We start from the raw sequence: 23464 nt of genomic DNA, 5'->3' as shown, positions 1-23464 counted from the left end.
ATCCAATCCTCCCTTGTGTTGAGGCCCTTGTTATGTTGCATAGCATTTTAGGACCCTAGTGTAATTTTCACGATTCATGTCCCTATATAGGTATAAATCACCATATCCTTATATAGGCATAGAAATAATAACCATATTTAGACAAAGCGCATGCAGTCGAAATACGGCATGGCTACTTCCACTAGTTCCGAAAATCCACAACGATTTCTTGGAAAATTTGGCTTCAGCAGCTAGGGACTTCCCCTTGCTTGAATATTGATTTGTCCAAGAACTCATGGAGTTTTCAAAGAACTGAGACACTTTGATGACGTTATTATATCCACCTTTTTGTCACACTCGGCACCTTTCAAGGTATAAATATGCCCACACTTGCCGTAGCAAACACACAGTGGTTTGGAGCAGTTCGACTATCTACTTACATGACGCATCCTGCTGCAGCAAGTGCCGAAGGAATCCGACCCTCCAGCAGACGCACTGAGAGAGACGCTGTCTTTTCTCTCGCCGAGAAATCCAGCTCCAGTGTTTCCAAGATACCCTTGCGGGTTATTGGGAAATCGAGTCCTGAGACTGACCTCCTTCATTCTAAACCAAGGTACGGAGCTGATTAGACGCTAGGAGAAATCTTGGATAGATTCTTGGCAAAAAAGAAACTAAACTTATGCTACACCACACTTACTTCTTCCCTCGTACTAGACTTAGGTTAGGTACATCGGGGTAGGCGTATTTTAGAAGCACCAGTAGAGTACTTTTAGTCTTTATTTATTTATGTATGTATTTTATGGCTTAGAAACCATACCATGCTTTTACAGTATTATTTTATAATACTCTTCTTGCTGTACGCATTAGACTTTCTAGCCAATATTACGATTGTAGCAGTTCATTTCTTCTGCTTGAGAAAGAACACTGTTCAATAAATACTTTTATTGAAAACGCCCGTCTCTCTATTTCTCAGCACCTCTGGTGAAATGAAGCATGCACGAATGACTGAGCAAAATACCTATCTATTGTTTCCACTACTCTGAAGATCAGTTCCATCTTGGGGAAATAAAGTTGTCATGTTTATGCGGTTGTCAGAAACAAATCCCTTCTTGTTTATTCGAGAAAGTTTCTGGTGACCTCTAAGCTAGCTGGCACTCACAATTAAGTTTAATATATTTGAGAGAGACCTAGTAGACATAAGTCCTACATCACATCTATAGGATATATTATTCCAATGCGCAAAGCCTATTGGCGATATAGGAACTACACTACAGTTAATGGTGTCCAATTTACACATAAACCATTGTTTCCTCATTTTCCTAGTCTTGTCTACATTCCTGCCACGTCCGGTGTATTTATTCTTTTCCAGTATAAACCACTTGAAATTTTCACAATGGTTGTTTTGGAAAAGGTGTGCTGTAAGTGGTGCATTCTCCTTTTGGGTACGTATTGCCGAATTATGCTCAGTCAGTCTAAAATGTAGCTCTGGTCCTGTCTCACCCACATAGCCTAGGCCACATGGGCAGACCAGGAGGTAAACCACGTTTTTGGTTCTACGGTTAGTCAGTTCTTTGGAGATATTGCCCCTGTACTCCACCTTTTTGCGCAATGTCCACATTTGGTTTTTCCTATTGCTCTCGTTTGGAACATAGAGCTTTGGAAACTGTCTTCTCTGTCGGAGTAGGTATGAACCAGAGAGTTTCGGGGATTCGTATTGCGCCTGAAGGCAAACAGTGGTTTCTCAAAGGGTTCTTCTCTTTCGTCATTCTGTTAATTATGTTTCTAATTTGATTGCTCACTTGTGAGAATTTACTGACAAAAACTATTTTATCAGGGGCTTTGTTTTTCTCTCTTTTACTGTTCATGCCGAGCACTGCCTCTCTATTATAAAACCTGGGTCTTTGAAAATAATTTTTAATCAGTTTTTTGGGATATCCCCTGTCTGCTAGTTTCTTCTTAAGGTTGTCAGAATGTACATAAAAATCTTCCAGCATGGTACAATTTCTTCGAAGTCACAGAAATTCCCCAAAGGGGATGTTATCTTTCTCAACTACGGGTGATGGCTCTGGTAATGTAGTAGAGTATTTTTATCTGTTGATTTACTTTATAATTCAACTGCCAAAATATTAACAATACTCTTGATACAGATATCCAAGAAGTTAACATGAGAATTACTCCAATGTGAGGTGAATTTAAGGTTGGCACCGCTCCAGATGAAGATGATATCATCTATGAAACGGTGCCAGTGACTAATGTTTTCATAAAAAGGTGCCAGTTCATTAAACACATGACTTAGTTCAAAATTGCTTACGTACAGGTGGGCCAGACTTGGGGCGCAAGGTGCGCCCATGCTGGTCCCCTTCACCTGATGGTAGAGATCTTTCTTATAGAGGAAAACATTATTAATTAATACCATGCTCACACAGCTCATTATGAATTCTAGGTTGCCTCCTCCGAGGTACTCTCTTTGCAACATAGCCCCAACTGTTCTAATAGTATCATCTTGAGGAATATTGGTATATAGGGCATCAATGTCAAGGGTGAGTGAAAATTGGGTCACCCCATTGAAGCCCAAACCCTCAAATGTTGTAATGGCATGTGCTGAGTCTCTTGAATAAGATTTTTGTTTGGCAACAATAGGTTTTAAGAAAAAGTAAGCATATTTGCTGAGAGGTTCTAATATAGAGCCTATGCTGCTGACAATCGGTCGCATGGGGGGGTGTTCAACATCTTTATGGATCTTTGGCAATCCATAAATTGCCGGTGTAATAGGGTTCAAATTACATAAAAATGTATTTTCGTCATCGCTGATCCAATCTTCTAGAATGGCTCTATCTAGCATTTTGTACACCTCTTTTTTAAGTTGAATGTTTTTTGAATGGGACACCTGTTTATAGTGTTCTCTTACGTTGAGTAAATTCATAATTTTTTTATCATATTTATTCTGATCAAAGATCACTACCCCGCCATCTTTATCAGTGGGTTTGATAGTAATCCTGGTATCCTCTTTAAGTTCTCTAAGTGCTTTTCTATGTTCAAAAGAGAGATTGTTATTAACTTTATGCGGGCGATCTAGTAGATTTTTGAGTTCTATTTCAACAGTTTTTTCAAACCTGGCAATGTTGTTACTGACTTGCCCAAGGGTAGGAGTAAAAGAAGATTTACCCCGGAGGTGAAACACTGACACGCCTGATGCCTGACGAGGAAGTGCAGGCCTGCGCCTGGAAACGCTTGCAGGAAAGAGCGCGACCGTGGGCGCCATTTTAATGCTGAACATTGATGAGACAAGCCGTGGTGTCTGAGGTACTGTAGAAGGGGTGAGTGACACATACCTGTTGCCCATACGTATCCCGGTGCCTGCACCTGTGAGATGCCACACATGAGGCCTTGAGCATAGAGGCGGAGGTGAAGCACTGACACGCTTGAGGCCTGATGAGGGAGTGCGGGCCTGCACCTGGAAACGTTTGCAGAATGGAGCGCGACCGTGGGCACCATTTTAATGCTGGACATTGACGAGACAAGCTGCGGTGTCTGAGAAGGCGTGACTGACACATACCTGCTGCCCAGCACGATTTTGCCAGATTCCAGGTCACCTCATAGCGGAGTGCAAGTGGCGAGGAGAGGCTCGCTCCGACTGTGAGGCTGTGGTGCTGAGAGACTGATGCAAGCTGATGAAGCCTGTTTGGCGGATACACAGAGGCTTGGGGAGGCAGTGCGCACCCTACCACACCATGTATACTTTGTGAGACGGCACACGGAGCCCGAAAGAAGGTGTTACTATTGAGTGCCTGGCCTACCCAGGAGGTGCGGGATGGTGCGGATAACAGCACTCCCAGACAAAAGCACTAGTACCCACTATATACTGACTTGACTTGATTGGGCTCACAGAATTCCAAGACCACATGCTTATCGTCTGATTGGGATACACGGCAAACGTAGAAGTCGAGGGATGCCAATGGACCCTTCCCTGTTGCTAGATTGAGGCTGAGAAGCACAGATCAGTGGCGACCAGTGTACGACATTCTTCAAGGGCCTAGGAGATACTGATATAGAAAGGACAACTGCACACCTTATCTGTGTCTGAGAGGACAACACAACACATCGGTGTCTATAATGGGCCGAACTGATACAAAACAAACTAAAATCTGCTTTGAGTCGAGTAAGGTGTCCAAACCTGGATCCGTGGACCATGCAGACTCAGATGCAGTGGAAAGCCAGGAAGGAGAATGGAAGACCTTGCTGTTAAGTATGAAAAATAGTTTGACTTCCATAGATATGAAAAAGGACACTATGAACATGAGACTGGACTCTATGGTGCATAAACTAGACCAACATGATCGGCGACTCAAGGAGGCGGAAACCAGAATATCTGATATTGAGGATGGGGCTACGGTGAACAGGGAGCGGGTCTTGCAAATGGATAAGCTACTCAAGGTCATAGCTGATAAAAATGAGGGTTTGGAGGCCTGCTCCCGGAGGAACAACATTCACATCTTGGGTCTGGCGGAGTCGACCAATACGGGCAGCATGGAGGACTTCATTCAGCAGCTCCTGATTGATTTGTTTGGGAGGGACTCATTCTCTCCCCATTTGACGGTGGAAAGAGCACACAGATCTTTGAATGCGTGCCCACCCCCGGGGGCACCACCGCGCCCTGTGATAGTTTGATTCCTTAACTGTCAGGACCGAGGTGCGGTCCTCCATCTGGACTGCGAGAAAAAGCAAGTTCAATATGACAACACCACCCTCGCCTTCTATCCTGACATCACCAAAATGTACATGAAGCGAGGCGTAAATATGCAAATTTCAAGAAGAAACTACAGACCCAGGACATCCCATACATGAAGCTGTACCCAGTAAGGCTATGGAACCCACAACAAGTAAGACTACCTTAAACGTTGTCGCCGGACGCCCCCTACAGAGGCAGACGCCCGCTCACAACCCGGATCCCGATCGCCAACGTCTACCCTAGATTGACAATCTATTTTTCACCTAGCTACCTTGTTAATTAGATTCATAAGGTCACCCGACGGCAGCAGATTCTTGCTGGACATCGATAGATCTATACACAAACTGAGACTGATTACTGTACCGCCTGGACACTTACCTTTCTCCCAAGCATGCTACTAGTCTGATACAGACTTTTCGGCGAATGGGTGTAACACAGGAGAGGAGTTGGCAAGTCATTGGGCCCCTAGCATGGCCCCGTGCGGGTGAACCCCTTGATATCCTTCTCTAAGTTTAATTGAACGTTTGTTATACTTTGTGTTTGTCCAGGGAGGGTAATGATTCCCGACAAGTTGGGGATGTCAGTGTGGGTGGGAGGAGGTGAGCCTAGCCCTGTAGTGATTGCCTTAGTTCACCTGTCTAGTTATCACAACATGAGAATATGGCTAATCTATCTAACAAAGGGATCATGCTAGGTACTCCAGACACTAGTAACCGAATCCTAATTTTATCGTGGAACATCCAAGGCTTGAATAACCCACGGAAGAAGAGGCAGGTTATAGGATATTTAGAGCGACACCACATCAGTATAGCCCTGTTACAGGAAACTCACCTTGACCCTGCTACCACACCCTTGTTCGCTACTAGATGGGCTTCTCACCGCTGCTTCTCATCCTACTCCACATACTCCAGGGGGTAGCCATCCTTATTAAACGCAATGTAACCTTTGTGCTGGGGGAAACTGTCATTGATTCGCAAGGAAGGTTTTGCCTCTTCTGGGGGCGCTTAGCCTCACATGATGTCACGATTGCCAATTATTATGGTCCCTATGTGGAAGATCCGGACATTCTAAATATGTTATGGAGCAGGATCCAGACTCTAGGTTCAACATACCTAATCTGGGGAGGAGACTTTAATACGACTATGTGTCCACAGATGGACGGATCCCACCCTACCCCATTACACTATACGGTTACACGAAGGCTTGTAACAGATCTGATGACTACCAACTTTCTACTTGACACATGGCAATACAAGCATCCTAAACAAATAGAAGGTACACACATCCAAGGTCTAGGTTGGACTACCTGTTTGTCTCGGTGGGCATGGCACATTGGATAGAATCAGTTACCAAACTGTCTCGCATATACTCAGACCACTCGTCGGTCAATTGGTATTGCAGCCCCCAGCGGACCAATTCCACTATGCTAGGTGGCGTCTTAATTCCGCGCACCTCCTTGACATGGTTTTTAAAACTGAACTTGAACTAGAAATTCAGGATTTCTTTGTGCGTAATGTAGAATCTGTGCCTAGCCTCACTACAGTATGGTAGGCCTTTAAGGTCACGGTCACGGGATGGTGTATCTCTAAAGGAGGGGGGATCCTTAAGGACATCTGGAGGGAACTTGGCCGGCTGTAAAGGGATCCTAAAACACTTGAAAGAGACCTTTCTTGAGCGGGAGAGAGGAAGGAGACCCGGGCCAAATAGCGGGATAAGCTGATGGAATACACAAATGCAGCGGAACGAGAATGCAAATTTCGGGGGAAATATCATGTGGCAAGAGTGTACGGGGAGGGTGATCACCAGGGAAATGGTTCTAGTAAACTTGGTGCGTCCACCCAAGTTTTTCCAATTATAAAGCCAAGACCCAAGGCTCAGAAGGCACAATGCATAGAAACCTTCTAGAGCAACAGCAAACGTTTGTAGACTACTATAAAATACTATACACCTCCCAGAGGGGCCAGGCACTTGACCTCCCACAGTACTATTAGGATACAGCGTTGGCATGGCTAGGGGACACTCAGCAGGCATTTCTGAGCGCAGACTTGGAAGTAGATGAAATTACTGAGGCCATTATGCAGATGAAATCAGGACGAGCACCGGGGTCAGATGGCCTCTCTATGGAATTTGACAAAACTTATGATTGGCACTTGGCCCCCGTATTGAAAGAGGTGTTTTATGCAGCAAGGGAAGAGGGGTACCTCCTGAGAACCATGAGAGAAGCTCAGGTAGTCTCCCTACTTAAACCCGACAAGCTCCCACTCTACTGCGAGTCTTACCGTCCCGTCATTACTAAACTGTGATACGAAGATACTTGCTGAGGTGTTGTCTAATCGCCTTGCCCTATTGGTGGAATGATTGGTCCTGCCGGATCAGGCGGGGTTCATCCCGAATCGCGCAACATCACACAATCTTAGTGTGTTATTGGCAGTCCTACAGGATATAGACCCCAGCAGTTCGGCAGTGGCGGTGTTTCTTGATGCCACTAAGGCATTTGATTTGGTGGAGTGGGACTATCTTGTTGGCACTTTAAGGTATATGGGGATGCCCTCAGCATTTTTTGGGCTGGATAGAATTGCTGTACAGGCAACCACTTGCCACTGTATTACTTAACGGGGCTAGATCCGATAGTTTTTTTATATCCAGAGGAACGAGACAGGGCTGTCCACTTTCCTCTATTTTGTTTGCCCTAGCGATAGAGCCCTTAGCTGCGAAGATCCAACAACATCATAAGGAAAGGGCTTTAGTATACCCTTCTAGGCAGCTTATAGTCCCACTTTACCCACGATATAACACTATATATCAAAAACTCCAAAGAAAACCTTAATCCAGTTTTACGAGAAATAACCAAGTTTAGAGCTATCTCGTGTATTCTGATTAACTCGGCCAAGTCGGCGATATTCCCATTGACAGAATCAACTCTGCCACATCCACTAGATTACCCCCTGATTTGGAAGAACGATGATGTCACATACCTGGGAATTTGTATATCAAGAGATAAAGAATAACTTATGCGCAGGAATTATGGGGCTGCGATAGACAAAGTAACGGACACTATCACTCGATGGCTGAATCTGCCTGTCTCGATGGCTGGGAGAATCTTGCTCGTTAAGATGGTTCTCTTACCAAAATTTCTATATGTTTTCGTTACCATTCCATATAACCCTCAGAGTTTTTTTTTAAAGATATTGAGAACACAGGTCACCCGACTTATTTGGGGAGGTAGACAGGCGCGGCTAAGCCTCACAACTATGCTGCTGCTCTATACCCAAGGGGGGGTTTGACGTACCCAATTTTGTATACTATTACTACTGTGCCTAAGCGCACTTTGCTGCCTTTTGATTACACCTGCCACTCTTTATGCCACACATGGCAGTAGAAGATGGATACATGGCTCCTGTCCCGCCCTCAGGCTACCTGTTCACATCAGGAAGGGATCGTGAGCAGGATCTATCCACGGTCGATTGTACCAATATTGCTTGGTAAAGGATTGCAGCCCGACTAGAGGCCCCAATGATGTACTCCCCCAGAATGCCCTTGGTATGTCATCCTACATTACAAGTCACTTATGAGGGGTTATGCCGGAGACTGCTAGAAAAATGAAAATACACAACATGGGAAGACATCTATATAGGAGGCGTCTTTTGTTCCAGCGACCACTTATTTGGCACACATGACCCTACTACCATGGATCTATTCATGTATATATGACCCCGGCAGAGTGTGATGGCGGCCACTCCAACATATCCCCTGGAGCTGCCTACATTGCCACCGCTACACATGCTTTTGCAAACAGAGCCCCCCAGACATGTTACTTCGCTTCTGTACAAACATACACAACATGCATCACCACCTTATGCTCCACTTGCCCGGACAGAATGGGATAGGGACTAGGGACATCCCTCATGGATGAGCAGTGGGAGTTTAGCTGCACACAGACGGAAGAGCTTACAGCTAACAGTCAGTTGCGACTAATCTATTATAAGTTCCTGCATAGACTATACTATACGCCTGCTAAGCTTCACAAGTTCAAGCTACGAGAAGATGATAGGTGCGCACGCTGTGAAGGTTCAGATTTCCATCATCTAGCTTTGCGGTGTTCACAAATATTTGATTATTGGTCGAAGGTGTTCGGGGGTATGTCACATATGTTAGGTATGCAACTACTGCTGACCCCACTGGTGTTTTTATTGGACTGCACCAGGGAAATACTTACAGTACATAAAAAGTACCTAGCATTAGGCTTCCTCATAGCCAAACACCAAATAACCTGCAAATGGGGGGGAGGGCGTGCCCCTCAATTTGAGGAATGGATACGGGATTTGACCACATGGCAAGAACAGTTATGCTGAGTTCCTTCCGTTATCGTCAAGGCCAAGAGACATATGGAGCCCCCTAACTGCATACCTACTATCTAAGAGGGCTGATACGAACTTGGAACAGGGGGAGGAGGTGGTCCAGCCACAGGCTGAGGAGTGAACCCGTATGTCTCATCTTCCCCTCCGAGTGGAGGTGGGAAGAGTTGATTCCAGTGGATTAATGGGCGGGGGGAGGTGAGAGGTCCAAGATGTGAAGGGTAGTGATGTAACCGAAAGTGTGTGGGTTAAAGATTAGCTCGTTCATTCCTGCATGGATGCTCTATTGTTATTTACACTGGAGGCCTTAACCTCTGAATTATGATCTGAGTTGGGTTGTAATGTATGGTATTAATTACGGGGCTGGGAGGGGGGGGTAGGTTTTTGGGTTAGTTTTCTGTTTTCAGTTAATCTGCTACCCCAGCAGAGTTGGATTGGTGCTAATTGAAATCTTGATGTGTACACAATAACAGTTCTAAGCTGTACATCTTGAAACTACAATAAAGACATAATATGCACACAAAAAAACTATGCATTATCAGGGACAAACGTCTCTGACATAGTTTCAGGAATAGATTATGGATGTCAAAGAAAAGGGTTCTATAGATATTTTTAAGAAGATGGGAGATGCTGGAATGTCAATTCAGATAAGGGCGGACAATATTAATGTTGTTATTGTTTATAAGAGATACAACAGTGAATTGACAGAATTGGAGAAAATTGTTGTCTGAGATTGAGCTGGGGGCGTGACTGGAATGTTGTCGTGCCTTAAGGACATTAGGTCAAAGCTAGAGAAGGCTATAGACATATAGTATCCTGGCTCTTCAGTTCTGACAATGTTTTTCAAATTTGTGTTTAGTGGAGTCTGTCAAAACCTAATAAATGTGGATTTCTCTTGGTACTGTAGTCTGCACAATTATGAAATATTAGCACAGATCACAAAAGAGTAGCATAATCAATGTTTATGATGCACTGTGCATTTGAATACATTTCAAACTGATGACAATATAAAAAGAATAAAAACGATGTATTTTTTGTACACTCTAAGGAATATATTCGTGAGACCAGACCTCTGTTGACCTCTCTTGCTGGCTGGAAGAGCAAGCTGAAACTGATGATCGTCCAAGCTATAGTAATTGTTTTTCAAAAATACGGTAAATCCCTCCAGTCTTTATTATACAGGAACATATCACTGACAAGGCTTTACTCTTAACTTTGTTCATCTGGATATCCGAAGCATGAGGATATAAGATGTGTGGGTTTTCTACGGGTTCTGGATGCCCACAGGTGATAAACTGAGTGCGTTTTGGAAATTTGAAAGCGACTGCAAGTGAAATGTCAGTTTCGCCTACTTACTTTTAGTCACATGTATTCGCCGTGGGCAATATGAAAACATACCATAAACATATACTTTATCATCTACATATCCTAATACTTCTACTGTTGGGTGCCAGACGTTATTCACCCTTTTTGACTGGCCAGAAAACTTTGCTGAACATGACATTTGACAAATATTTTTCCAAGAGAATGCTTCCTTTCACAAGAACATATCGCTGCCAAGTTATTAAACCCCAACTTTGCTCCTCTAAATAATTTTAACGTGCAGGTACCAGCCATCTAGGGGTTATCTATGGATTTAGGGTGCAGTGCATTTGTGAAATTTGGAAACAACTGCAAGTGGAATGACATTTTAAGGTACCTGTCATTTGGTCACAGAGATCACTACTGGACTGCATACGAATTCACCACAGCCATATATTTTTTTTAATCTACACAGCCTAACCTTCTTCAGTCTGTGTGGATCTTTGAGAGATTGCGCTGAACATGACGTTTGTCAGATGTTTCAAATTGTTTCTAAAACATGGCAATCCCCTTCAATCTTCCTAATGTGAGAACATAACCCTGCGAGACCTGACCTCAAAATATGTTCTTCTTCATCTATTGTGTGTCTGAAACTCTGAAATGTGTGGGATTTCTCTAAATTCAGCGCAATCACGGACTATAAATTGAGTGCAGAGTATTTGCAAAATTTGGATAAAAACAGCAAGCATAATGTGTGTGTTAACTGCCTGTTTTTTGGTTTCAAGTATCCACTGTATGGAAACCTACCAAAACTTAATATTTTCGACATCTACATTTAATAAGGTTTCTATCCCCAAACCACCCCTATTGCCCACCAAAAACAACAAGCTGTACATTACTTTTATCAGACTTTCAGCATTCGTTTCCACTACATATGGTAATGTTTCAGTCTTCATTGCAAAGGAACATATCCTTTACCATAGTATGACACAAATATGTGTCCTCTGAGGACCTCTGAGTGTAGGTTATCAGACAAATGTGGATTTCCCATGGCTTTGAGAATAATCCACACTCTCGAACCAGCAGATGTTTCTGATAGATGGAGGATTCAATTGGTATGTATTTAGGCCCATGGTCTTCGAGCACAATGGAAACAGGAGAAAGAAGGGGAGTCACAGTGATGTGACATGCATGGATTTTACCCAGAGTGTCCCACAAATATCAAACTATGGGTAAAAATCAAAATCACAATTTCTTCAATTTTCTATTATAGAATTCTCTAATACATCACGAAAAATTGCAAAAGTCCTATCACCAAATATTCCCACACTTCACCCAATACAAACACGTGGGAAGCTGTAAGAAGAAGTGGTGGCATGCACACCCACATCCAGGTGTCCTGAAACGTATTGATTTGGTATGTTTCCCTAGATGCCAAATCACAGTGACAGACCCAAACATGCTTCTGTTCCCAGCAAGCAGCCAGAAGATGTTTAGATGTTTCTACACTGTTAGAACTGGGGGTCTCTATTTGGCAATGGTATACACCTTTGACCAAGTACGGACCCATGCTTCTAGGTCAGGGAAATGGGATTACACTACTGGATAACCCCTGCTCACCCCCTTGGTAGCTTGGCATGAGTAGACAGGCTTATCTCAGAGGCAGTGTGTCAAGCATTTGTGCGTCGTGGAGGTGCGGCGTCGTTGGCTCGTTGCGGCGTCGGTTCCTTGCTTCGGGGGAGATGATGTGTCGGGACCTGGATGCTTGCGCATGTAGGGGAGGCGTTGGTTTCTGACCGGAGAGGAGGTGACATCACAATGGTACCGAAACTACGGTTCCGTACAATGTCGATGGATTCTTGACCACCCACGTCGACGATCGGCTCCACAATGATGTCGGCTTCGGAGTCGAAGCGGCACAGCAGCAGGCGTCGCGCCGGTGTGCAAGTCAGAGCAGCGCTCACAGCTATGGCAGGCTTACGATGTCGTTCCCTGGCGTCGATGTGGCATGGCGGCTGGTGTCGGGTCTATGTTGCAAGTCGGAGCAGTGCTCACAGCTTCGATGCAGATGACGTGTCGCTCGCCGACGTCGGAGTTGCAGAATTCCTCCTGTAGCAGCTAGAACAGCAAGTTCCAGATGCAGGCAAACAGAAGGGGTGAAGTCTGGTATCCCTGAGACTTCGGTCAGGAGGCAAGCTCAAATCAAGCACTTGGAGTAATATTCTGCAAGATGATGAAAGTTCTTTGAAAGTTCCTTCTCCTCTCCTTGGCACTGAAGTCACCACTGTAGGCCAACCCAGCAACACAGCACACTGGCAGGAGGGCAGTCCAAATCAAACAGCTTCCCTGGTTCTTCTCCTTGGCAGAGGTGCGTCTTGTTGTTCCAGAAGTGATCTAAAGACTTGGGATCTGGGCCCCAATATTTATACTAGCAAATCCTTTGTCCTCGGAAGGCAGAGGGTCCTGTGCCCAGTCCAAACCAGTTCTGTGTAATCCTGGAGCACTTTTTTGACAAGACTCCTTCTTTCCTTTGACAGTGTGGACCAGGGACATCAGACGCACCACAGGAGGTGGAGCCAGCATTGTGGAAGGCAGTCACAGCCCTATTCAGGTCCCAGGTGCAACTCCTCCCACCCATCTACATGCAGATCGATCTATTCAACCTTGCGCTGACTCACCCTGTCTCCTGATTTCCCCACCCCCTGTCACTCACAAAACCAGACACACAATACACAAGCTAGCAGAGGCAGGCTGGATGGTTAGGCAAGAAAATACCAACTTTCTAAAAGTGGTATTTTCAACCACAGAATGTTAAAACCAACTTCACTAAATATGTATTTTATCATTCTGAGTTCAGGCATACTAAACTCGAATTTCTACGCAGTTCCCTGAGTCAGTTAGGATTATAAGATGTTAGAATCAAACTGCCCATGCTGGCCTATGGGGAACAGGTAGCCTTGCAATAGTGAAACATAAAAATGGATGTAATTCACTATTTGGACATGCCACACACACTAGGGCATGCCCTACCTTATACTTACAATGCACCCTGCACTCAGCCATACTTAGGGGTGTCTGATATGAAGAAAAGGGAAGGTTTCGGAACTGGCAAGTGGGTGCACTTACCAAGTCGACATGGCTGTACTAGACCGCACACAGACTCTGCAATGGCAGGTCTAAGACACACTTTACAAGCTGCTTCTTTGGGTGGGACAAACAGTGCTGCAAGCCCACCAGCAGCATTTGATTTACAAGCCCTGGGCACACATGGTGCACTGTACTGGGGTCTGACAAGTAAATCAAAGAACCCAATCATGGAGTCAGTAATCAATACACAATTTAACATAGTGAGCACTTGCACTGTGGCACTGAATAGCAGAGGCACAGTGCCCAAAGCATCTAACCAGCAAAACAGATCAAAAACAGAGGAGGCAATCAGTAAAAATGGAAGGGAGACTCATGCCAATGATACCAAGTCTAACATGTGTCCCCTCCAGCTGAAATGTGGGGAGAACTACCCCTCCCCTTGGGAGTTCTCTTCACCAAGGCGGAAAAATGTGGACAGACCATCAGCATTGGCGTGTTCTGTACCAGGGTGGTGTTCCACCGTAAAGTCCATCCCCTGTAGGGAAATGGACCGCCTCAACAACTTTGGGTTCTCACCCCTCATCTGCATCAACCATCTGAGGGGCCTGTGGTCTGTCTAAACCCGGAAGTGAGTCCCAAACAGGTATGGTCTCAACTTCTTCAGTGCCCAGACCACACAAATGCCTTAGGCTCAATTGCACTTCACGTCTGTTCCCGTGGAAGTAACCTCCTACTGATGAAGGCTACAGGTTGGTCTAGGCCCTCCTCATTAATCTGTGAAAGAACAGCCCCCACACCATGCTCTGAAGCATCTGTTTCAAAGATGAATTCCTTGGAGAAGTTGGGCACCTGAAGTCCGGGTGCTGTGCACATAGCAGTCTTCAGGGCATCAAAAGCCTTCTGACATGTGTCAGTCCAGTTCACTTTCTTGGGCTGCTTCCTGGAAGTCAGCTCAGTCAAGGATGCAACAATGTTGCCATACTCCTTGACAAACCTCCTGTAGTAACCTGTCCTAAAAAGGCTCTCATCTGCTTCTGAGTCTTTAGGGGTTCCCATGCCAAGATGGTATCAATCTTGGGCAGTAGGGGCACCACCGGGCAGCTCTCCACATGGTGCCCCAAGTACACCACAGAACCCTACCCGATCTGGCACTTACTCACTTTGATCGTGAGGCCTGCCTTGCACAGTGCCATCAACACTTCCCAAAGGTGGCACACATGTTCTTCCCAACTGGTGCTGCACACTGCAATGTCATCCAGGTAGGCGGCACTGAAATCCTCCAGTCCAGCCAACACCTGGTTGACCAACCTCTGAAAGGTGGCAGGGGCATTCTTCATCCCAAAGGGCATAACCCGGAATCAACAGTGCCCATCTGGTGTGGAGAATGCTGACCTCTCTTTGGCCCCATCAGTCAAGGCGATCTGCCAGTAACCCAGACGTCAAATCAAAGGTGCTGAGGTACCTTGCAGCCCCTAACCAATCAATGAGTTCATCAGCTCTGGGGATGGGATGCGCGTCAGTCCTGGTGACTGAATTGAGTCCTCGGTAGTCCACACAGAACCGGAGTTTGGAGGTGGCACCAAGCGCGGCAGCCTTTGGAAACAAAACCATTTGGCTGGCCCAAGAACTGTTGGAGGACTCAATCATCCCTATGGCAAACATCTTGGAGACCTCCTCCTTGATGTAAGCTCTGACCCTGTCATTCACTCTGTAAGCCTTGAGCTTCACAGGAGGACTGTCCCCAGTGTCCACATCATGGATGCACCACTCAGTGACACCAGGAACTAGGGAAAACAAATCAAGTGATTGCCCCAACAGTTGGCGACAATCTTTTTATTTTTTTGAAGACCTTTATTTGCACAACAATGTTGTCATACAGTGTACATTTCGTGGCATGCAAGGGCCGGTCAGGCCATATATAGTCAAGTGGATCCTTAATTGAATGACACACCCATTTAGCCGGTAACCCGGGGGTCCGGCGGCGATATCCATAAACATGTATGTACAACATTCTGGCAATCAGTTGAATAAATGATAAGTCTGAATTTTATCTTTTATTATTGACATAAACATTGCAGGTTTAGGCAAGCATTAGTATTGTTGTGCTCAGCGCTCAAGTCCCCACTGAGGATCTGGGAATCCGCTGTGATCAAGCAATAGTGGGGGAGCTGTCCATAGGTGGTGGTTCAGACGTGTGTGCATAACGCCGACGCGGGTGTGGCAAAACGTGTAGCGGTATAGCTCACTGAGGTATAGGAGCAAACGGTTAAGCTTGGCGTGGTTTGCGTGCAGCCGTTGTGTATGGAGACCAGGATATCCGGCAGTGTGGTGTACATGCGTCTCTCCAGTGTTGTGAGTAGGAGGTCGCAAAATAAAAGACGGGGGGTGATGGTAAGTGTGCGGCATATCCTGGTCGTGGCTTAATGTGGGTGGGGTTTCGGTGCGAGCCCGCATCTTACTGCAGTCCTTGGGCACTGTCGCAGCTCAGGAGTCGGCAGGCGTCATGGGTTCTGTAAGGGGGTCATTCCTTGCTAGCTGTATGATGCATCGGTTTTCTTCATTTGCAATAAGGGAGGGGTTCTGGTCGGGAAACATGACCAGTGAGCTAACTGTCCCCTATGTCTATACAACGGTGGGAAAGAAAAAACCTCTGTACGTGGGGAGGCAAGTGGGGTCAGGGGAGGGGGGGGACGGAGATCAGTATGGGTTCCAGTGGGGGGTCAGCTGGTGTGAGGCGAGGCGCAGCAGAGTGTTCCGTGTTGCGAAGAACTGAACAAGGGGGGGAGGGGATATAGAGCTGTGGTCACTGTGGTCGTTGGTTAGCATCGCAGTGGCGACGGGGCTCGGTGCGTCAAGTTATCCCTTGCTCCTGGCAGGTGCGCTGGAATGTCTTAAGGAGGTCGTCCCAGAGCTGAGCGATGGGGAATTTTCGAAGTCCTGCGGTTTCCTCCCGGAGGAGGACCGTGCTTTCCGCTCGTGCCCAGTTGGTAAAGGAGGTGTACCAGTGTCGAATGTGTGGGGGGGCCGTGGCTTTCCAGTGTTTAGTAAGTAGGCGCTTCGCCGTTATGAGACCCATGTCCCAGAAGCGCGCCTGTACTTTGTTAAGTTTCGTGCGTTTGTACAATCCCAGGATGCATGCCTCCCATGTGTGGGGCATCTGCCCGTCAGTGTTGTGTGTGAGTAGTGCTGTGACTTCGTCCCAGTACGTTCGTATGTCAGGGCAGTGCCATAGCATGTGCAAGAGGTCTGCCCCATGCAGAGAGCAGCGTTGACAAGCAGCGGTCGTGGTTGCAAAGTACCTGTTGATTTTGTCGGGCGTGAGATAAGCTCGGTGTAAAATGTAGAATTGAATGATTTTAAAGCGGGGGTTGCGTGGAATGTTTGTCGGTCCGGCTAAGATTATCTCCCATTCCTTTTCAGTCCAGTCCCGTCCCCTGTCCGCTGCCCATTTTTCCCGTAGCGGCATCGTTGATGGTTGCGAGTGTGCCTGCAGGGCTTGCGTTAGCCAGTGTATGATGTGTGAGCCATTGCCCATAACATGTAAATATTGCATAAAGGTGTGCATCGGTGGTTCCACTTGCATGTCGCCCCAGGAGGTGGTAAGCATACGCAAGAGGGACGCATGTAACAGGAACTGGCCAGCTGGAAGGCTTGTGTCAGCCGCTAGATTCGCAAAAGGGAGCAGCTCTCCATCCGCATACAGATCACCGAGGGTGTCCACTCCTGCCTGCGTCCAGGCGGTCAGGCGTGTCTCAGTCAGCGCACCTGTCGGGCCGGGAGTGCCCAGTAGGGGCAATACCGGGGCATATGATGTCGTTGCCCGGGTGAGTCGCAGACATCTCAGGAAGCACTTGCGCGCTGTCGCGAGGTGTAATTGGCAGGGGCAGGGGGCCCTGGTTAGCGGATGGAACAGTGTGCAAATAAGGGTTTGTGTCCAGGCAGCGGTGTCCGAGGTAGTGTCCTCCAGATGGTTGCCGCTTAGCCACCCCGTCACCCATTGCAGTTGTGCCGAGAGGTAGTACAGCTCCATGTTGGGAACCGCTAGGCCACCCGAATCAGTGGGCATATACAGCTTGGTCAACGCCACTCGGGGGCGGCCCGCATTCCAGATGAGGCTGCGCAGCAGGACCTCCAGGTCTCGAAATATTCTGTTAGGCACATACGTGGGAATATTGGCGAAATAGTACAGCAACCTAGGCAGCACAATCATTTTGGTTAGTGCTATTCGGCTTGGAACATTGAGGGGCAAGGTGTCCCAGAAGCTGATTTGTGCCCTAATTGAGGCGATCGTCCGCAGGAGATTTCCCTCCAGGGCGTCCATTGGGTCCCGATAAATTTGTATCCCTAGATACCGAAAGGTGGTAGGGTACCATGGTAATCTCCCTCCGCCCAGGCGGATGTTGCACTCAGGTATGTCAGGGCTGAAGGGATAGGCCCCCGATTTAGCCCAGTTGACTCGCAGTCCCGACATCTCCTCAAATGTCCGGAAGTCTTCAGTTAGGGAGGCAGGGACATCAGTAATGTCTCTGACGTACAGTAGTAAGTCGTCTGCATAGAGTGACACTGCATGTAGGCCGTCCGCCAGTGGTATCCCCCATTCAGGTCCCTTGGTCCTGAGAGTTGTGGCTAGGCGTTCTATAGCCAGTGAGAACAGTATGGGCGATAAGGGGCAGCCTTGTCTAGTGCCTCTCCGCACTCGGATTACGTCCGAGAGCAGTGCGCACGTGCGGACCCGAACTGTTAGTTTGTCATATAGGAGGCCCACCATAGCTGTGTAGTCATCCCCCAGCTGGCACTTCTCAGTAACCGCTCTTAGGTATGGCCACTCAACCGAGTCAAAGGCCTTTTCCAGGTCTAATATCAGGCATCCTGCTCTGGGCCATTGCTGGACAGCATACTTCTGAATCCGGAAGAGGCGGCGGATATTGTGGGAGGTGTGTCGCGTCGGGACAAAGCCGTTCTGGTCCTGGTGTACCAGTCGGGGTATTGAGGGGCCAGTCTGTGGTCTAATGTGGAGGCCAGTATTTTGTAGTCCGTGTTTAGTAGCGCCAGGGGACGGTAAGAGCCCACCCGTGTGCCGTCTTTGTCAGGTTTAAGGATAGAGATCAGAGTGGCTTCATTTGACGTCGGGGGTAAGGCCGCGTCTTTCGCAGCAGCGGTGTACATTTTCAGGAGTTCCGGGACGAGAATATCAGAGCCAGCCTTGTAGAATTCAGCTGGGAGCCTGTCCGGTCCTGGGGATTTGCCGTTGGACAAGTTAAATATAGCATCTCGGATCTCGTCTGGGTCAAGCGTGGCTCCCAATTCGTTCTGCTGGGCAGTCGTGAGTTGTGGCATCTGCAGGGGGGAAAGGTAGTCTGCAATGTCAGGGCAGGGGCTTGGTAGTCGGGAGCGATATAGTGTTTCATAGTGGGTGGTGAACGCTTCGTGTATGTGGCGCTGAGTGTATAGTAAGCCCTTTCCTTCCACATGAATAGCCGTTACTGGGGTCGAGCGATTTTCCTGCGATATCAGCCAGGCTAGGAGTTTGCCAGGCCTGTCGCTCAGGTGGTGTGTTCTCGCCGAGTGCGCTGCATAATTGATGTTGCACAGTCGTTCCAGTAGTCGCGCATGTTCTGCTTGCGCCCCCTGTAACAAGTCAACATCTCCCCCAATAGCCTCCTCCTCCCTGTCGAGCAAGTCAGATTCTAGTCTAGTTAGGTCGCCTTCCAATTGGTGCCTTATGTGCCCCTGTGTTCTCAAGCAGTGGCCGCGGACCACTACCTTGAAAGCGTCCCATTCTATCTGGGGGGAGGACGCCGTGTCTGTGTTTTCCTCGAAGTTTTGGGCAGTGCGTGTGATGAGGGAGTCGCGGAAGGCCGCATCAAGCAGTAGTGCGGGTTGTAGTCGCCAGGTGGGTACAGGGGGGCGCGGGCATTCCCAGGATATAGATAGAAAATGTGGGTTATGGTCCAAGTGCGTGCGGCCCATGTATCGCGCATCTGTTACTAGAGGTAGGAGTTCGATGGATGCCATGAACCTGTCTAGGCGGACATGCAGATCGTGGGCGCCAGAGTAATAGGAGTAGACCCGCGCTCCGGGGTTGCGCGATCTCCAGACATCATGGAGGTCCCACTGCGCGGCCCACCCAAGTAATGCTTTTGTGGCGCCCCGTGTGGGCGCATTAAGTGCGGGTGGGGAGGAGCGGTCCAGTGTTGTGTCAAGTGTGCAATTGAGGTCCCCACCCAGTATCCATGGAGCCGCGTGCCAGGTCGCCATTACAGTGGAGAGGCGCGTCAGGAAGATTCCCTGATCTATGCTAGGTGAGTATAGGGACACCAGAACCACCTGTCGCCCATCCAGTCTGCCTTGCGCGGCAACGAATCTACCCTCCTGGTCTATGGTGGTATCAGTGGCTGTCCAGGGGGTTCCAGGACGAACCCATATAAGTGCGCCGCGAGCAAATGAGGAGTATTCTGTGGCATAAAGTTGGCCACGCCATCTGCGGCGTAGTGCGTGTACCTCTGTCTTATTCAGGTGTGATTCTTGGAGCAGTGCTATGTTTATCTTGTGCCTTTTCAGGTATGAATAGATCTGGTAGTGCCTGGCCGGTTTGTGCATTCCCCTGACATTCCAGTTGCATATTCGTATTTCAGCCATATCTATCAGCCGTGTAATATCCCTCATCCTCCCCGCATCTCAAAGCCCCGCTTGCAGCACCCCGCCAAGTCCAGTGTCCCATCCTCAACGCAAAAAGGTTGCCAGTCTTAAACACAGTGTGGAATGATCTCCAGTGGTACAGAGGGGTAAGGAAGAGAGGGAAAACATGTAGCCTCAACATGGCAACAAAATCGAAAATACCAAAAGGTCGGCTGCACAACATGTCGCCGTCCAAACGCTCTAATGAGCTCGTAAACTATACAGTTCTAGGGGGTATCGTGTGACTTATTCGTGTGAGAGTAGTAGTTACAGTGTGGTTCGTGGAGAGTGTAGCATCCCTCCCGGGTGGGTGAAGAGGCCGTTGCTGTCTGGCGGGTGCCCAGGCCCCGCTGTTCGGTATAGTGACAGTGGTCTTTCCCAAGTGTCAGTGGTGGGGGTAAGGCCCCCAGGGGAGATCCCTCTCTCAAGCAGCTAGGGCAGCGGCGGCAAGTATACGCGACACTGCAGGCTTGTCATCGGTTCCTTGTCAGGGAGTGGTCGTGTCGAGTGTAAAAAGCAAAAGGTTACTCACAGTGTCTGGTTCGTTCCTGATCCCTCAGGCCGGGGAGTCTGCGTCCATAGATAGGCGCACAGGTTACCTGTGAAGGGCGGGCAGCTATGCAGGTGCCCAGCTGTGTCCGCGCTGCATTCCGAAGGCGTGGTGATTTTTGGCCCCTGGTTAGCCGAAAAGGTCTGCTGTCTGAGGCGTGACTTCAGGAAGCTCCTCGGAGCGCTGGGTGTCCGGTAGGCCGTATACCGCCTCATCATCCGTTGACAGTTGGCGACAATCTTGCTGCTGTTCAGTGGTCAGTGTGGCAGAGAGGCTGACACCATCCACTGACCCATCTTGCTCTATTGCAGACAGGAGGTCAGGAAGAGACTTGGGGCCATATGTATCATCAAACTATTTTGCATTTCCTAAATAGCGAATTTTAAGGAATCGCTATTTAGTAAATGCAAAATGGTATGTATGAAAAAAATCACTTTTTATTTGCGATTCCTTAAGCTTCTTTATTTGCGAATTCGCATTTTGCGAATTCGCAATTAAGGAATAATTTCCAATGCATTCCTATGGGCCAGGAGGCCCATAGGAATGAATGCAAAATAATTCTCGAATTGCGAATTCGCAATTTGCTAATCGCAATTTGAGAATTATTGCAAGGGTGCAGGGGTGTCTCAAAGACACCCTGCTGCACCCCTGAAAAGAACATGTGTATGCATATGGCGCACATACATGCCCTATGGGCATGTGTGTGCATCACATGCCACCTTTAAAAATGCCAAATTGTGCATTTTTGGAAGAATTCGCAAGTTACCATCAACTACAAGTTGGTGGTAATTTGCGAATTCTTAACCAAAATTCGCAAGCCAAAAATGCTACATACATAGCATTTAAGGAATCGCAAAATTGCGATTCCCTAAATGCTATGGAAAAATAAGGAATCGCACAAGTTTGCAATTCCTTATTTTGGGAATGTTTCATACATCCCAAAACATGCAAAAAGGCCGTTTGCGATTCGCAAAGGCCAAAATTCTGCGAATTTCGGCCTTTGCGAATCACAAAAGGCTTGATACATATGGCCCTTGGTCTCCTCCTCCATTCCATCATCTGTCACTAGGTGCATGCCCACTTCAGACCTTTCTACGTGGGGCTTCAGGCGGTTAACATGTAGGACTCGCAAAGGGTTCAGAGGAGACCACAAGTTCACCAAATAGGTGACATCACTCTTGCGCTCTACCACCTTAAATGGTCCAGTCCACCTGTCCTGGAGTGCACAAGGCTGAACAGGGGCCATTACCCAAACTTTCTGTCCAGGTTGGAGCTAAATCAGAGTGGCATTCTGATCATACCACCGCTCCATTTCCTCCTGGCTGGCTTCAAGGTTCGCATGGGCGAGTTGTCTGAATCATCGAGTCTGGTTCCTGAAGCCAACATGTAACTGTATAAATCCTGGGGAGGATTCCTGGGAGATTTGTTCCCAGCAATCCTTGACCAGACACAAAGGTCCTCTTACCGGGTGTCCATACAGCAGTTCAAAGGGGCTGAACCCTAGGGACTTCTGTGGCACCTCACGGTAAGCAAAAAGAAGGCATGGCAAGAGGACATCCCAATTACGCCTCATAGGTTCCTCAAGACCCATGATAATTCCTTTAAGGGTCAGGTTGAATCTCTCAACCAGCCCATTACCTTGGGGGTGGTAAGGAGTGGTGAACTTGTATGTAACACCGCATCCCTGCCAGAGGTACTTCATATAATTAGATATAAAGTTAGTACCATGCTCTTACACCACCTCTCTGGGGAACTCCACACAGGAGACAATCCCTTTTAGTGCACGTTCCACAACTGGGGCCGTCACTGTCCTGAGTGGGATGGCTTCCGGGTACCGGGTAGCACGGTCTACCAAGACCAGGATAAACCTTTTGCCCATGGCTGTCTTGGGGTCCAGTGGTCCCACAATGTCAATGCCCACCCGTTCAAATGGGGTACTGACTATAGTGAAAGGTTGGAGAGGAGCCTTTTGCTCCCTTCCACTTTTCCCACTTGCCTGGCAAGTTTGACAGGATCTATAGTGAGCGTCTGAACACGTCCGCATCTGGGGCCAATAAGAGTGAGTGACAAGCCTTTCAAAGGCCTTGTCCTGACCCAGATGTCCAGCTAAAGGCACATCATGAGCCAAGCCCAGTAGGAAGGCTCTGAAGCGCTGGAGTACCACGAGCACATGGGCTGACCCAGGCTCAGCAACCTTAGACGCGCTATACAGGAGGTCGTTCTTCCAGTAGATCCAATGTGATCCAGACTGATCAGTTGCTGTCTGGTTTGTGGCCTGTCTCCGCAAACCCTCAAGAGAAGGGCACTTCCTCTGCTCTGCACAAAATTCCTCCCTGGAGGGTCCGCCTTCTTGCTGCCAATGGGTCAGCTCAGGCAGGTCCCCCAGTTCAGCAACTTGCTCCCCTGTAGGTTCCAGGGCATCCCCCTCAAGGTCTGCCTCCTCCTAAACTGTGAGAGCAATGGGGGCTGGTTTCCCATTCCCCCTACCTCTTCTGTTTAAGGCAGGTACCTGGGCCATCTCTTGCAAACCCTTACTGGGTGCCATAGACCAAGTGGTCACACATTCCCACTGAGGCAGACCCAACATCTCCAAATGAGCCTTCTTCTCCACCTTATCACAAGGGGAGCTTTCTAAATCATTGCCCAGCAGACAATCAATGGGCATGGTTGGCCTCACCTTACAGAGGCTCTCTGTGTTGTCAGCGGCAACAATAGGGAAGAGGGCATTGGGGACCACCTGCTCTTCAGACACCAAGTGACACCTGACAGCTGTCATACTGGCTC

The sequence above is a fragment of the Lissotriton helveticus genome, chromosome 11, assembly GCF_964261635.1.
Source record: "Lissotriton helveticus chromosome 11, aLisHel1.1, whole genome shotgun sequence".
In the NCBI taxonomy this organism is placed as follows: Eukaryota; Metazoa; Chordata; class Amphibia; order Caudata; family Salamandridae; genus Lissotriton; species Lissotriton helveticus.
This window is presented reverse-complemented; position numbering follows the sequence as displayed.